This window comes from Tenebrio molitor, chromosome 3 (assembly GCF_963966145.1).
Source record: "Tenebrio molitor chromosome 3, icTenMoli1.1, whole genome shotgun sequence".
In the NCBI taxonomy this organism is placed as follows: domain Eukaryota; kingdom Metazoa; phylum Arthropoda; class Insecta; order Coleoptera; family Tenebrionidae; genus Tenebrio; species Tenebrio molitor.
In genome coordinates, this window is record NC_091048.1 from 14937087 (window position 1) to 14963735 (window position 26649).

At 33.7% G+C, this 26649-nt stretch overlaps 1 pseudogene; it reads right to left on the reverse strand.

Moving 5' to 3' along the window:
* LOC138125998 (probable G-protein coupled receptor No18) overlaps nt 1-26220 on the reverse strand; it is a 94995-nt pseudogene extending 68775 nt beyond the window's left edge.
* Nucleotides 26221-26649: the final 429 nt, after the last annotated feature.

The window sequence follows — 26649 nt, forward strand, 5'->3', positions numbered from 1 at the left end:
TATTTATTTTTATTTTTTTGTTCGACACTGTCAGAATTTGAGAATTATCTCCTGTGTGAACGAATTTGGATAAATGTCACAACTTGTTAAAACGAAACTTCAAGCTAACTTTAAAGATTTTAAGCGATTTGGAGCCTTTGGGGACTTGTCGAACAAAAAAACGTTGTATTCAACTCGTTCGTGTGTAAATTGAGCTCTTTATGGCACTTGTGGCCCACTTATGCCCAGAGATCGGATTCAAATAGGCGTTAGATAGGAAGCGGAGAATCAGTTCCTAATATAATTGCATGCAAAAACGCTAACCAAGTAGCTCAAGTACTAATCGCTCACAATTGATGTGGTTTCATATTATAAATACAATCAGCGCACGGAATAATGCTAGTTAATCCGACTTGCGATGGTGTTTATTGCTGAACAGGTCGACTGTATGGTTTTTGCCGAGTTTTTGTTCCGCTTTTATTCAGCGTGAGACGGAAGCAATGTCCGGTGGCGTCCCAAGAGTTTAGCGAATTTATTTGAATAAAATTCGATAAGGTTGTAAAGTAAAAAAAAATTATCAAATAAATAATAAGGGTAACAATATCAAACCATAAGACGCTAGGTAATCTGTCGAGTCTTGTACTGCTTCAAAAAACAGACAAACCATTATTAAATCGTGAAATTATATAGTGTTCCCATTTATAATTTGGTTTTACTACCAACCCTGTTGTCAGGGAGTTAAATACCCCGACAATGGGTAACTACCGCCATAAATCATAGGACTGTAAAAGAAGGTCCCTTCTCTGTTGTCTGACCAGGCTACAGTATCTTCACGTCTATTGCCAAAACCACAACCCCAGCCCGTAATAATTACAATTGCACTGCCATAAAACCAAATTAAAAGGGGAAAACTATACATTGGGCCCGACGCCCTGCAAGTACTGTTCATGAAATCGTCCCCCACTACTTAAATCGCCTAAATCTGTCCGAACGCTGCATGCCATAAAGAGCCCAATTTACACACGAACTCGTTAAATAAACTAATATTTTCTACTTTGGTCTCATAAGTGAGTCTTTGTGAAACTGTTTTTGTTTTTTTTTTATACGTATTATGTTGGTGTTGCTGTAATTGAACGCTGGCCGGCGCCGGCGTCCTGCATCTCTAGCGAGCTCCTGTTAACAATTAAAACATTTGAAATTTGACATAAATTTCAACGAAATGCCACCATAGCTCATGCCACACAAAAGTCTCTAGAATGTAACACTAATCATATGTATATTTAGGGCCTTGTTTGTTACACGTGTGTAATATTAATTCAATTAAATTTGACATTTCATTTTGACATACATTTTTTGGGGAAAAACTCCTACTACTGATCAATCAGTAATCAGTGTTTTTTCACTATAAAATCAATTTGATTGGTCCAGATTTGAAAAATGCTGCAATTTAATTGGTTAAAAATTTTCGAGTTGGATTATCAAATTACATAATGCCAAAAAAAGTAGGAAAAAATAGTATATTTCACTCGTTTTACAAGACACACTGTGACACTCGTTTTGTTGGAGGACTCCTCACTACGTTCGTCGTGCCCCAACCAACTCGTGTCACAATCAAGCGTCTTATAAAACTTGTATAATAAATAATATTACATATGTAAATAAATGACATTAAAAATAATAGACACAGAACATAATACACAACAAAGTCAAAATGCGGAGGCGAGACGCTGGTAATTATGTTGATAAGCACTGCACTATTACTTGATAGATAGCAAAATTGCCGTGCCGCCGGGTGGAGGTGGGATACGACAATTAGTACGATTCTGTTTCAAAATTTAGCAATATTGTTATTGAACAACATTGATTTTGGATAGATCCAACAAATCCAACCAAAAAATGTGAAAGAGGTTGAGTCCCATAATGATCTGGGTGTGATTGTGAACCAGAATTTGTCGTGGTCCGACCATGTATGTTTCATAACAAAACGTGCGAACAGATCTAGTTATCTAATGTTCAAGGTTTTTCGTCGTCTTGATTTTGAAACTTTCAAAAAATTATATAAAGTCTATATACGTCCTCTGCTGGAATATGCGAATGTGATATGGTCCCCTCATTTACAACGTGATATTGACACCCTTGAGAGAATTCAAAGAAGGCTACTAAACGAGTCGCTGGACTTAGATCGATTCCATACGCAACTAGACTGCAAATGTTAGACTTGCCAACTCTCCAACACCGCAGAAGACGGGGTGATCTCATATGGACCTATAAAATATTGACCAACAATGAATCTGACGAATTACTTAATTTATTTGAATTCAACACAAACATCCATTTGCGCGGCCATCGACTTAAACTGAAAATTCAAAATTTTAAGACAAGTGTCAGAAGCCATTTCCTTCCTCTATCGTAAAATCTCCCTAGATCAGGTTTGAGGTTATATCAGTAATTTTCAAATGTCAGAAAAGTTTCAGGTGTAACCAAATTTTATACCAAAAGACAAGAAATAAAGACGATAATCACACTAAAAAGTGCAACTTAACATATACAGGAAAATGGGAATTTATTTAATGGGTTATACAGAGTGTCCCCAAAAAAGAAGACGAGTCCATAACTCCGTTATTTATCGGAAGATTTTAATTATCTGTACACCAAATTAAATGGTTGTTAATAGGCTACAAAATGGCCTAATAAATTCAAGTAGAGTCCCATGCACTTCAAGGGTAAACTGTCAAAATATTTTTTTTCAAATGGGATTACATATTTTTTTTTAGTAATTTTGATAGAGATTTTTATTCTGAAAACAACAATGTATCACAAGTATACACTTGAATACCAAAAATTCACAATTTTTTTTTTAAAAAACGCTACTATCGACTATGTTCCATTTTGCGCTAAACATTAGCGGCATATCTGCGCAATCCCACATGTTATTATTTGTTATTTGTTTTTCCAGCTACCTTAATTTGGTTATTACATTGTAACGCAAAGCATTTTGATAGCTTTTCGCTTGGTGCTCGTCATTTGTTTCAAAAGTTAGTGTTATTTTTTTATGTGAAGTTATACTTGTGATACATTGTTGTTTTCAGAATTAAAATCTCTATCAGAATTACTAAAAAAAAGTATGTAATCCCATTTGAAAAAAAATATTTTGGCAGTTTAGTCTTGAAGCCCTTGGAGCTATACGTGAATTTAGTAAGCCGTTTTGTAGCCTATTAACAACCATTTAATTTGGTGTACAGATAATTAAAATCCTGCCATAAATAAGGGAGCTATGGACTCGTCTTTTTTTTTTGGGACACCTGTATAAGCAATTTACCTATTCATTTTCAGAATCTAACCCCCAATCGTCTTCCGAATGATTCTGCGGAAGAGGAATGTCCTCAATTGGTAGATTTTCCATCAATTTTTTCCAGTCCTCTCTAATCAGTTTCTCGCAGTGACGAACCCATATATTAAAAGAAAATACCTCGAATATGACGTGTGCATCTTTACTGCAATTTAGCATGGTCGGTTTTTCTGTCTGCATTTCTTCACGTAATCTAATCATGGCCAATTTTTCTCGTTGTGTTAGATCCTTGTTTTCGGAAACTCTTTTAACTTTGTATTTTTATTTAAATGTAATTGCGCCTTCAATAGCGCAAACGCCTTTACATCAAAATGACTGACATACAGTTGACATTTTACGTTGCCAATCTAATAACTATCAAATAACCAGTGGCTTATACCAACATGACAACACTTTGACAATTGATTAAAAAAAATGGAGTATAAATAGACTTCGGTCTCAGCTTCTATTTTGCGTAATAATAATAATAATAATAGCTTCACTAAAAAATTATTTTCTTAATAGAGCTAGTGATAACACTTTTTTTAATGCTTTGGTTTCAGCGGATAAAGGCTACACACCTTTAAATTTAAGTGATAATATAATTTCAGATATTGTTGAGCCAAATATACCTGACACTATAGCAAATATAAAACAAAAGTCTTTACATGGGAGATATTTTAAAGAGCTAGAACAGCCAGAAATTAATATTCAAGCTTCTCATGCATGGCTTAAAAAATCAAATATTCATCCTGAGACTGAGGGTTTTATATTTGCAATACAAGATCGTGTTATAAATACAAGAAATTATAAAAAATACATATGCGGTTTACAATCGATCATTGATAAGTGTAGGATTTGCGGAACTGAAGGGGAAACCATTGAACACATCATTTCTTCTTGCACCGTTTTGGCTCAAAGCGAATATAAAAAACGTCATGATATATTCGCAAAAATTATACACATGAATTTAGCAGTTAAATTCAATTTATTAAAGGATACACAACCACATTACATTTATAAACCAGAAAGTTGTTTAGAAAATGACAATTACAAATTATATTTTGATCGGACAGTTTTAACTGACATTCACATTCAGCATAACAGACCAGATATTATTATTTTAAATAAACAACAAAAGCAAGCATATCTTTTAGATATAGCTGTTCCAAATTCACACAATATAACACAGACATATAATACAAAAATTAATAAATATTTAGAACTCTCCGTTGCTATGAGAAATCTTTGGTGTTTAGAAAAAATTTCGATTTTACCATTTATAATTTCAGCAACAGGAATAGTACCCCAATCTCTTTTTAAAAATTTAAAAATTTTGGACTTAGAGAACACATTGGTGGTTGAAATTCAAAAAGGTATATTATTATACTCATGTCACATCGTGAGGAAATTCCTTAACATTGACACAGAACATAAAACACAAAAAAGTCAAAATGCGGAGGCGAGACGCCGGTAATTATGTTGATAAGCACTGCACTATTACTTGATAGTATTATCCGTAATAGTGTATGTACTCCGGCAAAATTGCCGTGCCGCCGGGTGGAGGTGGGATAGGAGTATAATATTAATTAATAATAATAATAATAATTTTTTTTTTATAATAATAATAATATTAATTAATAATAATATTAATTTTTTTTTAATTTCAGCAACAGGAATAGTACCCCAATCTCTTTTTAAAAATTTAAAAATTTTGGACTTAGAGAACACATTGGTGGTTGAAATTCAAAAAGGTATATTATTATACTCATGTCACATCGTGAGGAAATTCCTTAACATTGACACAGAACATAAAACACAAAAAAGTCAAAATGCGGAGGCGAGACGCCGGTAATTATGTTGATAAGCACTGCATTATTACTTGATAGTATTATCCGTAATAGTGTATGTACTCCGGCAAAATTGCCGTGCCGCCGGGTGAAGGTGGGATACGAAAAATCAAGAGCTTCATATCATAGCAACTACAACCTTGTTATATAGCAATATTTTAAAACAGAATCACACCAAATAGTAGTTTATTTAACGAGTTCGTGTGTAAATTGGGCTTTTTTTGGCATGAGTGGGCCCACGAGTGCCAAAAAAGGCCCAATTTACACACGAACGAGTTGAATACAACGTTTTTTTGTTCGACGAACCCCTAAAGGCTCCAAATCGCTTTAAATCTTTAAAATTAGTTTGACGTTTCGTTTTGACAAGTTGTGACATTGATCAAAATCTCAAATTCTGACAGGTCGAACAAAAAATAGTATTTTTTAAAAATTATTTTTAATTATTATCATAGGTTGTAGTTCAAAGCCGAACGAACTGACACTTAAGTTTATTCTGGATCACAAGAATGATTCATTCCATCAGCTCTGTACCTTCCATGAAAGCATTATGAAACGAAGAATAGCACTGGCCAATAACATAGACCTATTTCCCTATTTTTCGTCCTCTTCATCAGATAGTTTTGTCATCAGCCTTTTGTAGCCCTGATTTTTGATTTGCTCAGTTGCAGAATTTTTTCCGTTTTCTTTTTGTATGGGTCCTCTGTAAACCTCCATGAGGGTGTAGGAACCCCCATCCAATAGTCACGGTGCTTTTCTAACCCTTGGGTTCTATCGGATATACTGTACTGTGTGGCAATTACTTATGGAGTAAAGTCAGTAATTTTAAAACTAATGAGTAATGACATTTGCTGAAAATGCTGAAATAGGTCAATTTCTATTTCTCATAATACTTATTTTAAATTGCTTCACCTGCTCATGACGTCATTCATTTTTGAGCTATGAAATTGTGAAAAAACGAAGAGTTTTTGGGAAAATTGTTTATTGTCAGCATAAACGCGCAGTGGCAGAGGCATTTTTATTACATTAGCTTTAAATCAGGATCATGTCTGTGTTCTCATCGTTCGAATACATTTTCCTTCTCCCCTTTACGTAAATACCCCTAACGTACTTATGTCACATAAGTTTTGGGAAAATTTTCGTCAGCTTAACAACAATTGTAAATGACTTTCAGTCTATTAACCGTGGTAAACAAGATACTAATAAATTATTTTAATTTTATTATACATAATATTATTAATTATTATTTAAATAAATTAATAAAATGATCATAATGGACGACGAAAAATATTTCACATTCTCTCACTCAGAAATGAAAAGCAATTATGGTTTTTATACCGATAATGTAGAAAATTGTCCAAATAATGTAAAATAGAAAGCCAAAAAGAAACTTGAAGACAAAATGAAGAACAACTAAGACGTAGAATATATCAAAAGATAAGAGAAATTGATATAAACATCGTCCAAAACATGATGGGACAAGTTAGACAAAAACTGCGTACCATTGAAAACAATGGCCCTTTGTCATTATTTTAGATATGTACAGATTTAATTAACTTAGATGTAAGGTAAAATGTTGGTAAAGTGGTCATTTAAATAAATTACGTTATACTTATTTTAAAGAATTTTTTTTTCCCAAAACTTATGTGACATACGTTATTAGAGTGCTGTAACCGAAAGTGAAACATGCGAGGCTCTCGTTGCTAGGTCCGAAAGTACTAGAGTGCCAACACTTTAAGGAGAACACACCAATAAAGTTGCGCGGCGGACGCAACTACGTTGGTCGAGTCCATTTTTCGATTTCTAGGGTGGGAAGGTAGAACCGCTTACCGGCCATGCGGCGCCAGAGGCGTACGTTCATTCGTGATCTGCTTTGCCAGTGTTCGTTTCGTTATTTCGTAATTTCAAGGTTGTTTTCTATTGCATTAAAATCAGTTCCTTTCAGAACTAAATAATTTTCATTTCTTTATTTGAGCGAGGTTAGTATTGATAAAAGCGGTATCACAATCATTCAAATAAAAACGTATGCCCCCATTTCTGAACGCAAGTGATACGCCACTGGACAAAACTTCACGGACAGATTTGGATGACTCAACGTGTTCTCCTTAAAGTGTGCGGACTCTACTTACGCTCCCAGGACAAAAAAGTGAAACATCGCACACCATTTCATAAAATCTTCATAGGTCTTCTAATTTCAGCTTTAGGACAAGTGGAATTGCTAAAGTACATATTTAAAATTCATATTGAATGTAAAATTACAATTTGTGTAACTTCCAGTAATATTTAAGGGGGATTTTTCATTATTATTTTCGCACGCATTTTACTGTGAAAAACAGAGATAATGATTCAGGCATAATAAAATAGTATATTATACAGGGTCTCCCAGAACTGGCGAACCAAAATAACACGGTGAAATCATTATCTTCTGGCAATAATAGGAAAAATATTTAAAAAAATCCATCTTCATTGTATTTTAAAATAAGAACGTTTTTAATTGACCAATCGCGTGTAGCTATAAAATTACCTTAAAAAATTATATTGGTAACTATCGAAACAAATTTGATTGTTGCAAAGACATTATAATTGAATATTATGTCATAATAAATTATTTCTGACAATTCTGACAAGTCATTAAAAACGCGTAATGTTTACCGCTTCAGAATATTTTGATATGCTTGTCTTATATGGACAGTGTGATGAGAGTGCCACAGTTGCTCCTCAGGAGTACGCAGTTCGTTTTCCCAATAGGGAACATCCTAGCAGAAATACTATAACCTAAAAACGTCCGTCGTTGCACAAACAATGCGGATACCCAACAATGCATATGCATCATTTGAAATGGATCCATAGTTACAAATAAAGCAGGAAAACTAATTAATAGGTAACTTAACATCAACAACAGCATTGGTCAGTTTAAATTGCTTCTTTCCTAATCACTATTTAAGATAGATTTTTTTGAACATTTTTCCTATTATTCCCAGAAGATGATGAATTCACCGTATTATTTTGGTCCGCCAGTTCTGGGAGACCCTGTATACCAAGGTGAAGAAGTTCATGATTATAGCCAGAGTGCCGAGATTAGAGCCCGAGGCGTGCCGAGGGTTCTAAGGCGCGAAGGCTATAAAGGACTTCTTCACCGTGGTTTATATACTATTTTTTCCACTACTAGATACGTTAAAACCCTTTCGGATAATAATTATTAATAAAATTATTTTGTCCGATGCGACGATCCGAGTTCTCATTTTTCAACGGTTGCTATGAAAATCGTCTACATTAACCAATGAAATCAACGAAAATCTTTCGTTGCTAGGTGACGGCTGTTCATTGTTCACCTAGGTTAATAATGAAAATTATTATTAACCTTGGGAAAGAAATTCTACTTCTGGGGTCGGTTCGAGAGTCAATAATGAAGCCTTCTGAGACTAGTAGTGGAAAATAGTAATTATACGCCAAGGTAGGGAAGAGATTTTTTTAAGCCGAGGTAGTTTATTCCCCGAGAAGCGAAGCTTCGAGGGGAATAAAGAAGCGAGGCTTAAAATTGTCTTCTCTAGCGTGGTGTATATATTATTTTTTTCACTACTAGATCCGTTAAAACCCTTTCTAATAATAATTATTAATTAAATTTGTTTGTCCGATGCGACGATCCGAGTTCTCATTTTTTAACGGTTGCTATGAAAATTGAAAATCGTCTGTCTACGTTAACCAATAAAATCAAAGAAAATCTTTCGTTGCTAGGTGACGGCTGTTCATTATTGACTACTGTTTAATAATAAAAAATTATTAACCAAGGGAGAGAAATTCTACTTCTGGGGTCGATTCAAGTCTCAATAATGACGCCTTCTAAGACTAGTAGTGAAAAAAAATGTTTATTTTAAAGAGTTCTACTGGTGATTAAATTTATTACGTGGACTTCCATAACACCCTGTATATGATCTGCGTAATTGAACCATTTTGTCATACATCGTTTGATTCGTTTGTCTGGCGATATAAAAAAGTTTATTATTTAACAAACAAATTCCATTTTTGTAGTTTTGTTAGCTGAATTAAATACTGCAATAGACTCTACTAGCAAAATTATAAAAGCTGCTCCCGCCATGTGCATTAAGGAAAAATTATAAAAAGAATAGGTATGTGCTTTATCATTATACTCGTACAATTATGTGCACCGATTTTAGTCAATTTTGTTTAATTAGAAGTCGCCATTTTGGGATTGAAAGTAAAATTTGCTGCACCCGGTGGTATAGGGGTAGGGAAACAGATTTCTATTAAATACTGGCTGTCTTCCATAAAACGCCGTAACCCCCAACTCCATTATTTATTGTTCGAATTCAGTTAACAAAAAAAAAATCTACGGGTACCATTAAAAGATCCCAAATTTGATTTTTTTTTAATTGCATACAGTATCATCATTTAATCATTTGTCGTTCTTTTTATTTATTTCATATATTAATTGTCAAAAGTGCAAACATTTAATTTATATTTGTGAATATAAGAGAATTGTCCAGCATAGGTTGTCTTCATCACCCTCTCCCTCACGTACGCATGAAATACACTTATTGCGGATAAAATGGAGTACCAGGTTCCGAATAATCGAGCTTCTACTGTGTGTACTTTTTTATATTTATTAGTTTGTACGAAGATTTCCAAACCAAATTTGTTTTGTTCTATTTTGTTGTTTTGTTATCTGCAGTTTAACTTACCCTCTCTAACCACCCAAAATTCCATTTCACTGTGGTGATAAAACCAATTTAATAGAAATTATCTGAATTAATTGGATTGTGGCAAGTCTCAACCCCGATAGACCATGCAAAGTCGCGTGTTCAATTCCCGGTAGGAATTAACCCTCGTTTTTTCGGCCAAAATTTGTGGATCAGCACTATACAGATTCATCGTTACGTGCTAAAATAATATACGTTAGGTTGAAGGATATTACGGGAGTTGATACTTTTTCGGTTTTAGAACGGATTTAAGGGGTTTCTGTCGACTTATTCAAGCGTTAATATCGCTATGAATATTAAAACGCAATCCCGGTGTCGCAAAGACGCGTTTTCCAGACGTAGAAGGTCGAAATTGGCACGAGAATCTTCGACATTAAGTTGGTGTGGTCAATTCGGTCAGTTTTTCGTTTTATAACACCCATAAAAATATTTTTAAATACGCAGAGCGGTGCCATCTGGGGAATTACATGTATTTATAATAGCACCATATTAGCTTAAATAATAACTGCACGTAGTTTGGTTACAATGTCGATATTTTGTATGTGTATATTCGTCCTGCAAAAGTAATAATAATCTCTTTTTCTACTTTCTCACATTGGCCGTTTACGCAGTTGAACAGTTGAAATAACCGTAATCGCCGTTATTAAGTTGTGATTAATTCCAAGTGGAGCCGACCGACACTTAATTACAGGATAAAGCACCGATTAGTATTCTGCATTACCGGCAAGTAGGTAATTACAATTGGCGCCACATTTGAAAATTGAACTAATTAATCGAGGGCGGTTAATGTAGCGACAAGAACCACGACTGCCGTACACGGGTTGTATCAGCAACTTGATGCTGGAGGTATAAAATGGGAGATAACGGGGCAATTTGTGGAGAAGGAAATTTGAAAATAAAAGCATAATAATGGCGGACGGTTTTATACGACGCTCGTAAATTACATAATAAAAATATCAGAGGCAATATGTGTGTTTACAAGGAACGCACTATTTCACAAGAAAAGCGACACCAGGCGGGGATAAATCGAAAAACAAACACGAGGGCAAAGATGACCGATTGTGATTAAAAATTGTCTGCAGGATCCAGCCATGCGAGCACTATAAATCCGTATCGGATAAACAGTTTGATCTTGTTTGTTTTTTCGTTACTTAACAAATAACAAACAGTAGTAAGATTTTTTTTATCTAATCTAGTGAGTTACAATCCGATAACGGCTTATTAAAATTTTGAACACACATATGAAAGTAAAAATTTGCAGTTATTAATACATAATTATAATAATAACCGTTTCTAGAATTTTGATATAATAGTTATTTATGTATTAAGGGCATAATCAGGAGATTATGGCACGAGAGAATGTTTAAAACCCGAGGAACGAGGGCTTTTAAATTCCCGAGTGCCATAATCGACAATAATTATGCCCGTGGTACATACAACATTTTATTCTATTTTATAATTTCTAAAAGATTCAAACAAATATTTAGTATTCTATAAAGGAAATCAACTAAAAGTTGTGTCCATGCAAATTTAGTTAGCTATTTTGATGTTATTAGGGTTACTGTCTATACCGGGTATCAACCACCAAACCTGGTCATAGGCACATTACACATATTAAAATAATATATGAGTTGCTATGAAATATATTATTGTGTAACGTCATATTGACAGCTATAATTATCATCCGTACAAACAATACCATCAGGAAACTTTTGATGTAGGTAACGTAGAAAGTAGAAATACTTTTGAAATTTGGAAAAGGGAAGAATGATCACAGCTCAATTATTGGGTAAATTTGACGAAACAATAATATGTTTCATAGCAACTCATATATTATTTTAATATGTGTAATGTGCCTATGGCCAGGTTTGGTGGTTGATACCCGGTATAATGTATGATTTTCTTTAATAAAATATTGTTTGATACCATTGTTTGAATGATTAAACCAACCGTTGCTTGGCAGATTTTTGACAAATCTGTGCCATAAAGGCCAATTTATGCCCTCATTTGGGGGAGTATAATGACGATTATTGACTAAAATAGAATAAAATACAAATATGTGGAAGTGTAGATATTTCGTTCTGAGTAACTGTTTGATTCACAGTCTTAATTAGCAGAATTTGAGAATTATACAATTTTTATTAATATGTATTCTACTATTGTAGTATATATATACAGGGTGTCCCAGAACTGGCTCCCCAGAGAAAAAAGGGAGCCTTAGGGCGAATATATTAACGTGTATTTTGAAGAAAAAAAGTCCTATCTCAAATGATAACCGAGAAAAGACATTCTGAAGTTGACCAATTAGAGTTGAGCATCATTAAGGTAGAATAATCGCAATTTTGCGTTGCCTAGGTTTCCTTTTTATCCGTAAACCTCTATAATTCTGTCTATTTGATTTGGTCCACTACATTTATTAGAATGATTGTTTACGTCAGTTTGACATTTGTTATAGAATTACGCTGCGATATTTAATTCAAGTGTATCATTTAACATGTATTCTTCCTCTGAGTACGTAGATATGATTCTTACTTTTGCGCGATGTGGGAACAATGCACGTGAAGCAGTAAGGTTGTACCGTAACAATTTCCACAAAGACAAAAAAACAAGACAAATTAATCGCTCGGGGTCGAGAAACGGGTCAGATGCAGCCAGTTCGAAGAAGAAGTTAGGGGTGCTCCAAGAAATGTAAGGACTGTCGAACACGAGGAAGCCGTACTGAATGTCTTTGAGGAAGACGGCATCCGGAGTATTCGAACAGTTTCTCGTGAAATAGGTTTATTCAAGAGTTCGGTGCAGAGAGTTCTAGCTGATAATAGGAGGCATCCATACCACTATACACGAGTACAACATCTTCTGCCAGAGGATTATGCAATTAGGCGAGACTTTTATCTATGGTTAATAAACCAAAACGATGCTTCACACTTCTTGTCACGGATACTGTTTTCTGATGAGTCGCTATTTTGCCGGTAAGGTTGTTCCAATTATCACAACCTTCATATCTGGGCAGAGGAAAATCCAAGAGAATAATTTCTCAGAGGTTTTCAACATAGGTTTTCTGTTAATTTGTGGACGGGGCTATTGGGCGATCGTTTGGCAAGTATAAGCGTGGTGGATCCTTCCATTTGTTAAAATTCCGAATCCCCGGCTCTAGATTGGACCGTTTGAATTCCCCGCAAGATTAACGGGGGCAAGATATGCTCAGTTCATTGGAACGGAGCTACCTGATTTACTTGAAATTGTACCTCTTGCTTAGCGCATAAATGACTGGTTCCAACATTTTAGCAGAAACGTTCGGGAAATTTTGGATAACCAATATCCACAGCGCTGGATCGGTCGAGGAGGACCGCATCATTGGCCTGCCAGGTCTCCAGATCTGAATCATTTATCGACGGCCCATAAATTCAGAGGCTGATCTGAGGGTTTGAATTCAGGAGGCTTTGTTTCAGTTACTGAAGAAATGATAACTAACGCTACTACAAGAAGTTTGTTACGTAGAGCACAATTGTGCATATAAATGAATGGTGGTCATTTCGAACATCTGCTTTAACATTGTTACCTATTTAAATAAATGGTTCTTTTTAGAATCGCCATTTTTATTCTCTTATTTCGAATTTTGCAATTGTCAAGTCTTGATGTTGATGACAGATAAACGTCAACGAATTTTTATATCGGAAAACGTCAAAATTCCAGTTGCCCAAACATTTTATTGATTTGTGCGATATCAGAGATTTTTTGTTGTTGTTTAGCAACCGATCGGATTTTTTAGTAATACCTGAGGACGAGCTTCCGGGATTGGTGAAATTAAAAACTTTGTAACTCGGTAATTTGAGCTAGCAGAAAATTTATTTTAGTCAATTTAGAGTCTTTTTTGTTGTCGGCACATGCCTGTTTTCTCTGGGGAGCCAGTTCTGGGACACCCTGTATATAAAGAAGGATGTTTAAAATTTGCTGTGAAGTAAGATTGACATCTTAGCTTATGAGATACAGGGAACTACGTTATTATGAAATTTTAGAATAATAATCTACAATGAGCGGATAATGACGGCTATTATTTAAGAGGATGAAAATTGCAACACGAGCCGTACGGGCGAGTGGTGGAATCATCCTAGTGAATAATAGTTGAAGACTGTACTTCCTCTACGACTATATCAAGAAAAACAATCTTTGAAAATTGTATTTAATTTGATTTTTAATATTTAACAATTAAAATTGCGCCTCGTTTAGCACTTACTACGCGATGCGCGACTTATTGTTTACAAACGCATCCGATTGGCGATCTGCCGTTGTAGAATGAAAATACAACGGATGTGATTAGCCGCCGCCCGTGAATTTCAGTATATTCTAACACGGGACGTGGAATTGATATCATTTTTTCACTGAATATTCAACAAGAATGCATTCATTTTTTAAAAAGAGAGATAATGGAATAATCCTTTTGTTTTTGAGAAATTTACAAAACGATGGAATTTCATTTACCTATTTCTTATACATAATTGGATTTGTGCAGGTTCTGTTCATTTAAGTAGATATCTGTAATTAACAGCATTATTTTTCAAATTTTTCGAATTTCAGTGACGACATTAATTATGCTTATTAATGTTATTAATACTCTTGGTGTACATAATCTCTCTTTTCAACAAGATAATAGGATACCTTACATAAAAAGAGTTAAAACACAGTTCCGAGGAATATTTTATTCATTCCTTAATTACTAAACTCTTCAACTGATTCGGAGAATCTTTTTTTATTCAAAGCCTCTAATTGCAATTAATTAAAAACTCAGTAATATACGAGATATTTCGTTAAAAAAAACAAAGAAAACAATGAAACTCTACTACGTAAAAAACCGCAAGTACTAATAAAATTAATATAATTATGCACAGATACTCGTATAGCAGAAATGTTGACCGTTTTTGAAATAATCAAAATTGAACGTATCCGCTTCAGAATTTAATGTTTCACCTTTTTAGAAATTTATAGCTCTGGCCCACTCGTGCCAAAAACCCGCAATTTACACAAGAACTCGTCAAATAAACTACTATTTCGTGTTCGATTCCTGAGATACATAACGTGAAAAGTAGTATATAACTATGTAAATATATCCCTACGTCACACGTCACAGACCATGTAAAAAGATGCTGTATTTTCGTCAAAGTCTGTTTTTTAATCAAAGAACCACGACCTGTTGATTTAGGTTTGCAAATATAAAATTTTGTTAAATTCAGGTAATTTAATGATATCTATTGGCTATTCCAGCCAACGCCTGTCATTTTTTATGTCCTTGAAAGTACGCAAACTCGGTTTAAAATTTGAACGTGTTATTAAAAATGCCTCGCAAAGTAAGACATTTATTAAACTCTCAAATTAGTTGTTCTTAGTTGTTATTAACTTTATTAACATGCTGCGCTGCTAATATCTCTAATAACCTCAATTTTTATATGATGAGATTTTTCGCCCTATATCAAAAGTGTACAATGTTATCAGCTCTATTTTGGGTGTAAATTGCGTTGTGGTTCTTTGATTAAAAATAGACTTTATGTTTTAAGTACTCGTAATTTAATTGAGCTCATCAATGCCTTCTCAACTTTTGGTGTATTTTAATCTGTACGAATTAATTAAAATAAAACCAGAGCCGTTTTTTGTCAGGAGGGCATTTGGGCCTGTGAGACCCAACCCGTATGATCGTAACTTTTTTATTCTTGTTTTCTTAAATAATTAAAGAAACAAATAATGCACTAAACAACAAATATAATAGTATATTACATACCGAGGTGGAAAGTGTTCCATTCATGTCGAGAGAACACTAGTTTACCGAGAGGTTTGCCCTCGAGGTGAACTAGTTCTCGAGACGCAGGAATGGTACTTTCACCGAGGTTTGTATACTATTTTATTCAAAATCAATCATTTAATAAAATAAGCAACATTATAATAATAAAAAATAAATAAAAACCAACCTCCATAATATCGTTTATTTCGACAAAATATTAAAACTTAGTAGGCGCGCACGATTGAGATTTTATTCAATTTCAGTTCACAAAAATCAAACCAAATTGACATTTGCTCAGATTTTTTAACAAACAAATTGTACGATAGTGAAATAGAGTGTAACCCTCCCCAGAATTGCGAGAATCCGCACACCAACTAACACTCAACCTCTTACCTAAGAAAAGTAAATTACGACACCGAAAAAACGTACAGAGATTTCTACGATTGGTGCGACAGTAGCGCTCTCACAGGTTTCATTACTAACCGATTACGACACATTAATGACTCCTTTTTTCACTATTACTGACCGGTTGAATTGTACGCGGGTAATCGCTCACTTTCCAACCTTTAAGAGATTCGAAAATCTGTACGTTACTAACCGATGGTGAATAATAGTTATTTATGCAACGAGGCCTTAAAACTCTCGCTACGCTCGTGTTTTAATCTTGTCCTTCGGGCAATTAGAAAAGCCCAATTTACCCAGAAACGAGTTGGATACAAAATTTTATTGTTTGAAACGACGTCCCTGAAGCTTCCAAATCTTTTAAAAATGGTTTCGCATTTGCTTTTGACAGTTTTGACAAATGTTTCAAGACCTGTCAGAAATGTAACGTTGAATGTGTTGTCTAGGGCAACACAACGGTTCGTTATCTGCTCATTTTGCTTTAGGGCAGTTAAGAGGCCGTTTACAAAGGAGAAAAATGAAAATTTATGACAGTTGACAATAATAAAATAATAAACACAAAACGGTGGCTTCTATATACAGGGTTATTCTAAATGATTGTAGTCGAAGTAGGCGTGAAAACTGAATGTAAAATTTTTGGTTGCCGCTCCACATAAAAAAAATCATCAAAATGATGTCTTAAATTGGGTGCAAAACAACTCAATATTTTTAAAATTGATTGTAGAACAACTCAATATTTCTGGATTCAATCGTTAATTTAACAAAAATAAATAAAATCGTCATTACCGCACTTTTCACCTAAAAAATGATAGTGACAGCGACACAACTGACAGTTCACATGAAAGCGGCAAAAACATAATAACATGGGCATGGCCTACTTCGACTACAATAATTTAGAATAACCCTGTAGTAATATTTACAACGAGGGAGTGATCTACACCTAAAAGTAAAAGTAGGCACTCTAGAATCAGCAATTCGTTTGACCGGACTTCCGGAGGAACAGCGCCCGGATCCCTGCAAATAGTCTAGGTTATGTTTATAGCACATCATCGCGTTTTGTCGTGATTGCGTGGATAATTTTAGAGTGTTTTTTGAACCTGTTGAATTTCTGTACAATTTTTTTTTTATCCCTTTTGATGACTTCAGAGAAGGGTGTGATTTATTATCTAATAAAAAGAAATTATTAACACTATAATTATTACAAAATGTTTGTTTGGAATTAAAAAAATACAGGGTTATTCACGTAAGATGACGAGCTTGACCAGGTAAAAATGCAACCCAAAATACACTTTACATAGCATTCATTGTGTTTTGGTATTTAAAAATAAATCAGGAATCCAAGTAGGTATTCTAGGTACTAATTTGAAAGGTATATCTGTCATTGCATTTTTCGTTCATATTTAGTATTTGAAAAGGTTTTCGAACGATGACAGCACCCATATGATCCTACTTACCCATTACTTTTGTTATTTTAATTGCTTATTATTGTTATTAAATCATACTTTGTTGAGAGATGTATTTTTCTGTCAGAACTTGACATTCATTAGGCTGACGTTAAAAGCTGTCTATGTTTTATGTGCATTATGATAATGCCTGATAATGCCGGATAATGTAATAGAGATCGAGACTGCTTTGTGAATTGTCTTTTGGGTTGCATTTTTACCTGGTCAGGCTCGTCATCTTATGTGAATAACACTGTATTTGCCAACAAGGCAATGTTTTAATAAAAAAATTGCAAAGTATATTTCTAATTTGAAATTTGTAATAATTAAAAATTAATAATATATTATTTGACGAGCTAATAATGCCTATTATAATCCACGAGGGTGAAAGTTAAAATACGAGCCGCAGGCGAGTTTTTTAATCACCAGAGTGGATTATTATAGGCATTATTCGCGAGTTAAATACGACGTTTTATCTACGACCTACGACTTTTTTTCATAAAACACTTGGCTTACAAAATTTTTAAGATCTGTGACTTATGAATATGATAAATCATAAGTGACTTATAATAAGTCACGGGTGTAATTTATGACTAGCATAATGTATTTATAGTAACGTAAATAATAAACGTATTATTTAATGGTCGTAGATAAAAATTATTATCTAATTTGGAAAAGAAATTATTCAATTTTGGGTCTCTCAAACCCAACCCGTGTGTTCATGTGACTGGTAATGCAGGGATATAAAATTTTCAATTTATATACCTGACTTGACATCTGTCAAAGATAACCTCAAAATTTACAATTAATTCATGTTTTTCAAAATTTTTTCCTAAACGATCACGAAAAACGTTGTGTGCACCTCGGCCAAAAAGTGCCTGTTGTCTTTGCCTATTTTCAAGTCTCGGTTGCGCCTCGACTAGAAAATCCAGATTCGGACGACAAAGATGCACTTTTTGTGCCTAACTATTTTGCACAACCTGTATACTGCGTGTCCCAAAATTCGCGGAACAATTCAATGGGGCAATGTCAACTCATGTTAAAAAATGAGAAAAATAATAAAAAAATGCAATACCTCTTAGATTTGAAGATATAGGGGCTCAAAATGTGCAGATTTGATCTCGTTTATTTTAAATATTAAAACAGATTTTGCCTATTTGTCTTTTATTCGCAAGTGGCAAATAATTCTGAACGATTGTGATCAGGTTTGCAATTATTTTCTTCATTATTTCCAGCATTTCCAAGTAGTAATTTTATGTCCGTTTTACCTCAAATAACGTACGGCAACATGGCTTTGATTTTTCTCTTTCATTTCCATAGATACAACAAAAATGAACTATTGGGATACATAGAATGTTTTCAAATGTTGCTGCATTTAGTGTAACGAATAGGTCCATATCTTCTACAAAAAAGAAGATTTTTTTTTCAAACATTTTTAACCCATATCTTAATGACTACTTAACAACGTACATTTTGGTAACGAGAAATTGGTTTTTAAATGTTGCCACATTTAGTGTATCGAATGGGTCCATATCTTCTACAAAAAAAGATTGATTTTTTAAAAGATTTTTACCTGATATTTTAATTACTAACTTAAAAACGCTGTTCTGCGAATTTTGAGGGGCCCAGTATAATAATTAATGAGCAACTTTACTCCCTGATTGTATGGTGTAAAGTGGCCCTTTTTCCCCTTTGGGCAAAAAAACATAGCCAACATAAGCTTTTAGTCAACTTTTTCCCTTGGGCAAAAAAAAACATAGCCAAGTCTACCTTTTATGATACATATTTATTTCATATTATTTTTTTTTTTATTCGAGATGCAGTTTCTAGCCCGAAGGCGAAGCTCGAGGGTCCTACAAAGCACCAACGGTAGCAATCATGCACTTCTGAGGTGCAGATACTATTTTTTATTGAAAAAAGCCGGAAGGTCCAAAATTGTCAACATAACACTTAAACGTCACCTTAAACGTAATATACAAATTTTCGGCATTTTCAATTAAAATCGTTAGGTCGTACAAAAAATAGTATATGCAGCTCGGAAGCAAATGATTTTTATAGTTTTCCCATTTATAATTTGGTTTTATGGCAGTGCAATTGTAATTATTAGGGGCTGGGGTTGTGGTTTTGGCAATAGTGAACATATTGTAACCTGGTCAGAGAACAGACCTTCTTTTACAGTCCTAGGATTTATGGCGGTAGTTGCCTATTGTCAGGGTATTTAACTCCCTGACAACAGGGCTGGTAGTAAAACCAAATTACAAATGGGAAAACTATACTGTCAATGCTTTGTAGAACCCTCGGGCTACAAACTGCACCTCGGGTAAAAATCATGCACTTCACTCCCTCGGTGCATAATATAGAACTAAATATTATTTAACGAGTTTGTGTGTAAATTGGGTTTTTTTGACATGAGTGGGCCAGTAGCGTTTTAAAGGCCCACGGGTGCCAAAAAGAGCTCAATTTACACACGAACGAGTTGAATACAACGTTTTTTTGTTCGATGAGCCCCTTAAAGATTCCAAATCGCTTAAAGTCTTTAAAATTAGTTTGACGTTTCGTTTTGACAAGTTGTGACATTTATCAAAATCCGTTCACACAGGAGAAAATTCTCAAATTCTGACAGTGTCAAGCAAACAAATTCATTTAGAACACATCAAGACTACAAAAGATATTCAAGGTAACATCCACCGTTTCTCGCAAGTGTCTCAGCATGGCGGATCAACCATTGTTAGACTAGGAATAAAGTATAAAGGGACGGTCACGTGATCTGCGCGCAAAACCAATTTTTATGGTCGAGTCCATTCGACGGAAAATAGGGGAGATTTGTCAGAAATTTGTTTACACGTTCATGCAGTGCAACTTTATTTATGATTTTGCTTTATACGCATACCAAATTCACCCAAGACTTCAAATCTGTCTTTTCGAGAAAACTGAAGATAACTTTACAGTGTTTTCGTAAGTACAAAAAAATAATAGGAAAATTAATTTTATAACCCCACTTTCAATTACAATTGACTTGTAAATAAAATGAAATGAAAACTTAACTAACACTACTGGAATTTTGTAGGTTTTTTTAGCAGTTGATTAAAATGGCTTCGCATCAAATTTTTTGCCAGCATGGGAAAATCTTACAGTCGAGCTCGCGAAATTATCGCTAACGTTATAGCATTTATAAAACACGAATCAGAGTGTGTTTTGTGTTAGAAAAAATCAGGAGTTATAAAATTTAATAGAAAGTTGATTTTACGTGTAATACTTTTATCCACAATTATATTAGTATTATAATAGTATATTGTATATCAACACGTGGTATACACGATATTTTTCCGACGACCACAAAAAAAAACACGCTAATATTCGGTATTCCTTCAAACTTCAAATATTATTCGACAGAGCTGCGGACAAAACATACATTGGTGGCCATGGTTACTACAACTGTGTGCAATGATTTCATTGCGCACAGGCTAGAAGGTATCTGATTGGCTAACCAGATTCATTGCACACGGGTTCGCTATTTGCATGCAATAGCCAACTTTCAATAATAGTTATTTGTGCGAATTTACGCATTTTTCATAGTGGTCGTCCGAAAAATAATGTTGCTAGACTTCGCCCGCAAATCTGACAAAAATCCCCTATTCATTATTATTGGTTATATCACAAACTGCTTAAACTTTTTATTCTACGGTGAAAATTTCCCATTACATGATGCGCCACTGTCTTGGTTCCCAGTGATTCTCATTTTCCCTACGCTACTGACGTGTCAAAGGCCGCGCAAGCTAAGCTCCGCCCCAGGTCCTTTACAGTTTAATACGATTCTGCTGATCGCTGATCATGTTTGGATTTCTTCTAATTTCTTCTGGCAACATTTCGAAAACGATTTCTCAGCTCTTTGATTATATTTACAGGCCTCGCATAAACTAATTGTTTAATGTAATCTTACAAAAAAAAATCACATTGGTAAAAATCCGGAGAACGAGGATCAGGAAGTTCTGATTGAATCACCCCCTCGCCACAAGAGCGTAATGAGAAACAGTTGCTCCATCATGAAGATACCACATATCTCGTCTGTTGTCAATAGTTTTTCAATTAAGTGTGATTCTCCTTCAATCTATCCAATTCTAAGAAGAAAATCTTTTAGGTTCATTTATTGAACTTTTTGTAGGTGTTGTAGATAGAATTCATTTAATGTTCGCAACACAACAAATGGGGAAACTCTTACACGGAAAGCCAATCTTCTTACTCTAATACCTGGATTATTTTCCAGGAGATCCAGAATGGTCGTCTCAACATTTAAAACGCGCTCTGTTCTTTTTAGACCGCCTCTCCAGGTGTCAAGTCAAAAATCTCTGTTTGCTTGAAGACTCTGAACTGTAACCGTTCAGTAAATGTAAATAATTCTTAACATTTTTAGTTGCTAAAATGTATCCCTTCAATTCTAAAATTATTTTTTCTAACTTCCTTGATTTTGTTTTACTTGTGCCTTCTTGTAAATAACAGATATTTCTTCTTCTTCTCGAATTCCCAAGGGGCGTCACCCCTGGTTCAGAACCTCTGACTTGGTAGAATGCTAGAATGGCATACTGGGTGTTGGTTTGCCTCGTCTGTTCTAGTACAAGCTTAGTAAGTTTGTACTTCTCCGAACTTACAACAAGTCATGAACACATTTGCACTACATAATACTGTCCAGAATATGAAAATAACACACGACAAATCATCTACTATTTTCACATAAATCTTGATTTCACAAACAAAAACAACGCCACGTCCAAATATCTATTTCACATTTGAGGATGACAGGTTTGTCAATGCTACGACGCACGTACTCGTATATTGCCGGGACAAAAAAAGACAAAAAATCATTGCTATGCAAAAATCGCTTTCTCCCGATATGCCGCTCTAAATTAAAATTTTGAATTAACAAAAAATGCAATCATCCAAGTTTATTGGTTTGTCAATTTGAAACTGTGGTTTGTGAATTGCAAGTTACTGCTGTATAATTTTTATACTGGAGTGCTTTGTTATTTGAATGTTGACAGATCATTTTAGTTTTTATTTTATTTCACTCAACTTTTATCAAATTTCTCTATTATATCCTAAATAAAAAATGTTTACGATTAAAATGCACCTGCTATAGTATTGAATGGATTTAAATCATTTAAAAAAATAACAAGTGCGTCGTATGTTTTGATACGTTGCTGTAATCCTACATCGAAAATAAATGCTGCTGATGTTGATAATGGGTGTCAGTCAAACGTCCAAATACTAATTAATATCCGTTTCAACCATAACCACAAAAGCCAATTATTAGATTACACAAAACAGAAAAACAGAATAACTAGTAAAATAGTTGCCAACATCAACCATCATTAATACAAGTTAGTATTATAAGTATTAAAATATCAATGCGAAAATAGTTTAGTAATTCCGTTTATTCCACAATAGTTTTTGTAATTCCATTTCATTTCCTGCTGAATAGTGCCAATAAATAAGTGAGAAATAAGGCTGCATATGGTTAACAAACAAAGGATCCTGAGGCTAAATCGATTTTTAGCATAGTTCAAAGGGAACGCGTTTGCATCAATCGTCAGCGCAAATACATATTCATGTAAGTACAAACTCAACCAAAAGGATATTCAAATGAATTTTTCTGGTAATAGGGTGAGCAATGATAAAAATGAATTCGTTGAAAATAAACATTCTACAGCATTTTCAGCTGTTTACACTGTTCCTGTATAAAAAGTAGGTAGTTTCGGAAATAATTTTAAGTGGTGGATTATGCAAAGTATATTTTTGCTGAATTTGAGATTATCGGAAATATCTTTGACGTCATCATTTCAAGTTTTGTTGAATTTGTAGATCAGCAGTATGTATTAGATTGGACTGCGGAATACTTAGGTATTTTCACAATTTTATTGGACATAACTATAATGAAATAAGTTTTAAAAAATCTCTAGGTAGATTAAGTTAAGAATAAAATATGTTGGTGTCAAAAGAACTACTAATGAGTATCTACTTTAGTAATTATCGAGATAATTATCAATTTTAAGGTGCTGTTCTCTTCTCTGTAGTGAAAATTAAGAAAACTGTAGTACACGATTATTGGCTATTTTTACCCTCTGGTTAGGTCTCTGCATCAACTGTGGTGGATTTAAATCAGTTTCAAAAACAGATTTATATCTGCATAAAAGGAATTTTATTTTTCTGTTTAACGAGAGAAAATATCCAGAAACCAAGAATAACGCCTGTGATTTATGACTTCAGGGGCCGGGATCGATTCAAATTATTACGCTTGATTAAAATTCAAAGTTCTTGAATCATAACAATCCACAATAGAAGCCATTAATGTCAGAATAATATTTATCAAACTATCAAATTAATTCCAAGCACTTTAAATATCTGAGTTGACAATGACACGATAAAAAATTAACCATTTTTCTTATGAATGGAGACCTCAAAACCCCTTTGTATTTTTACTAATCAATAGGTACAGCTCTTTTTTTTTGTCTGTTTTTTTTTATTCTTGTTCTTCGAAAACTTTAATCTTTCAATTTCTTTTTTTTTTTTAGATGGTTTTAGTTCCTATAAATACCCCGCAAGAGAAAAGCACTTTTGATGGAATTAGGTGTATGAGGTCAAGTGTATAAAATAAAAAGTATAAGGGAGAATTTTGGACCGTATTTTTCTTTGCATGGAAACTGATTTAATTAATATCATATTCATAATGATAAAGGTTTGAACAAGATTGTGAAATTTTCAAGTAAGTCGCACGCTATATCAACCAATTATAGCTGTTATTTTTAGCTTCATCCTTATAAGGGTAGAAATGTTATATAAAATATTTTTAATTAATATTTTACGAAATATGTAGTAACTAAAAGAAATTTGCATCCTAAAATGTTTAGTAAGACATGCAGCATAATTAGTTGCGTGAAAGGCAAAATGTGGGTAGAAAAATTGATGAATTTAAATCAGTAATGAAAAATTCATCACGAGACTTAAACTTAAGACCGAATTAATTTATGAAAAGATATTTTTAAGAAATTTGCAGAAGTTGTATAAAATGTTAATGCTGTCACAAGGAATATATGGTCAAGAAAGTAATTTTGGATTAAAAGTGCTGATGATTATGTTATTATTATTATCAGAAGAAATTAATTTGAAAAATGTTGTTTAACAGAAAACGGTGGTCGTTTTCTTTATTAAAATATGTCGAAAAAACCGACAGCCTTACAACAAGAAATTACAATTAAAATAAAAAATAAAATAAAATTGAAACTTGATGGTGGTATATGGAGGCAGACAATGATGGAATGTGTAATCAATGAACCACAGCAGAATAGAAAAATCAAAATAAACCTGTTAAAAATGTTTTCAAAATAGCTAACCAAATTTGTCACGTCTAAAACTTAAGTTAAGAATTTTCATTAACATAGCTCCTTTATAAGATACAGAAGAATTTAAAGTTTGATGTTGGTATATTTTAATACACTTATCTAATATATAGATAATTTAATACTAATTAGATAAGCTCACAGTAAAATATAAGAAATAATGATAAGAATTATATTTATTAGTTATAAATTAAATATATTTTTACAAAAGCGCGTAAAAATGTTTACGCGGAAATAAGTATAAATTAAATTTATAAATGATTTCATTAAAGTCGACAATAAAAATTAAAGAAGCTATTTGCTCTTTATGTAATTGCGAATAATAAAATGTAGGAAATGCGTCAACAACATGGATGTACTGTTATAAAATATATTAAAAAAACAGCCTTTAACGAGCAAATAGATCTTAAGGAAAGTTGTGTCCTATGCAACCACCCTTGTAGAATGTTGAACTTTACTTCACATTTACATACATATAAAGCTTAAAGCGGCTGAAAAATTCCAGATTGGCTGACACAGAACTACGAGCATTTCAGTTAGCGTGTTCCTGAGTAACCTCGCTTGACATTTTTGGCCTTAATTTATAACGGCGCATGACATACGGCTTACGATAAAATGATTTAAAAATGACGATGAAAAATTGAAGGTTGGAAGATTTATCTTTATGTACGATGACACAATGAAGCTCCTTTAAATAAGGATTGAGCTGAATAGCGAACAGGTATCGAATAAAGTATAGATAAAAATAAAAACTGATAGGCATCTTCGTAAATATCTTAAAACACAAAATAGCGTATTACCCAGTACCACACATGCCAAACGTTGCTGTTATTGTCCATAACTTCGTTTTATGACTGCAATGTATTGGCGGCGCTCATCAAATAACAATGAATTTACCTCATTGCATTTGCGTAGAGATATTTGCAACAAAGTAACGCTCTATCCAATCAACCGCGACCAGACGTCTTTTTATGCTATCGGACAAATATTTGGACAACGAATTCAATAAGTATTAAATATAGATAAATCGAGTGTGTACAGTGGATGCATGTTTGTTTGGTGGTTATTTATATGAGCTTTGTTTATTTGGTGCAATATTTTTGCGAATCGTAAAGCTATCGAAAGCTCTTGCCTACGGCGAATCCAATTAAAATCGTCAACTTGGGCGCGCTTTACACATTTACCTTAGCTTAAGTGCACTCCATATCAAATTGATGTATCAAGCACAGTCCGGCTGAACGACACCGCATCACAAACACAAAATAGATCACCGAATTTCACTGACTTGCTCGACTCGAACGGTTCTATCCAACTGAACTGGCTGATCTTGAAGCGCAAAATATGATATTGAGTAACTCGTTGATTACCTGACAGTATAGGAAATAGATAGTGTGCGTACAAGGTTGCCGCACTTGACACAACCCCATCACCCACCGAACTAACGAAAAGTGTTTTATGTAAATGTCAGCTTGAAAATCATAGCGAAAATTTTCGTCTGGAGGGAATTTTGAACGGAAACGGACCATCTATAGAGCTTTGCTGTCTTTCTAAACATAATCTTCGTAACAATAACAAACCGGTTTCTATATACCGGCATCTACGAACAAATATTTCTTTACTTTGATACCTTGCCCTATCCGTCTACAAATAATTGTGCAAACCTAGGATGCAATTAATTTTATACAATTTATTACCATACATTTTGAAGTTGGTTTGGTAACAACACAAATATTTTATCAAACGAAATTTATTGCTTTGTTAAATAGTTAAAC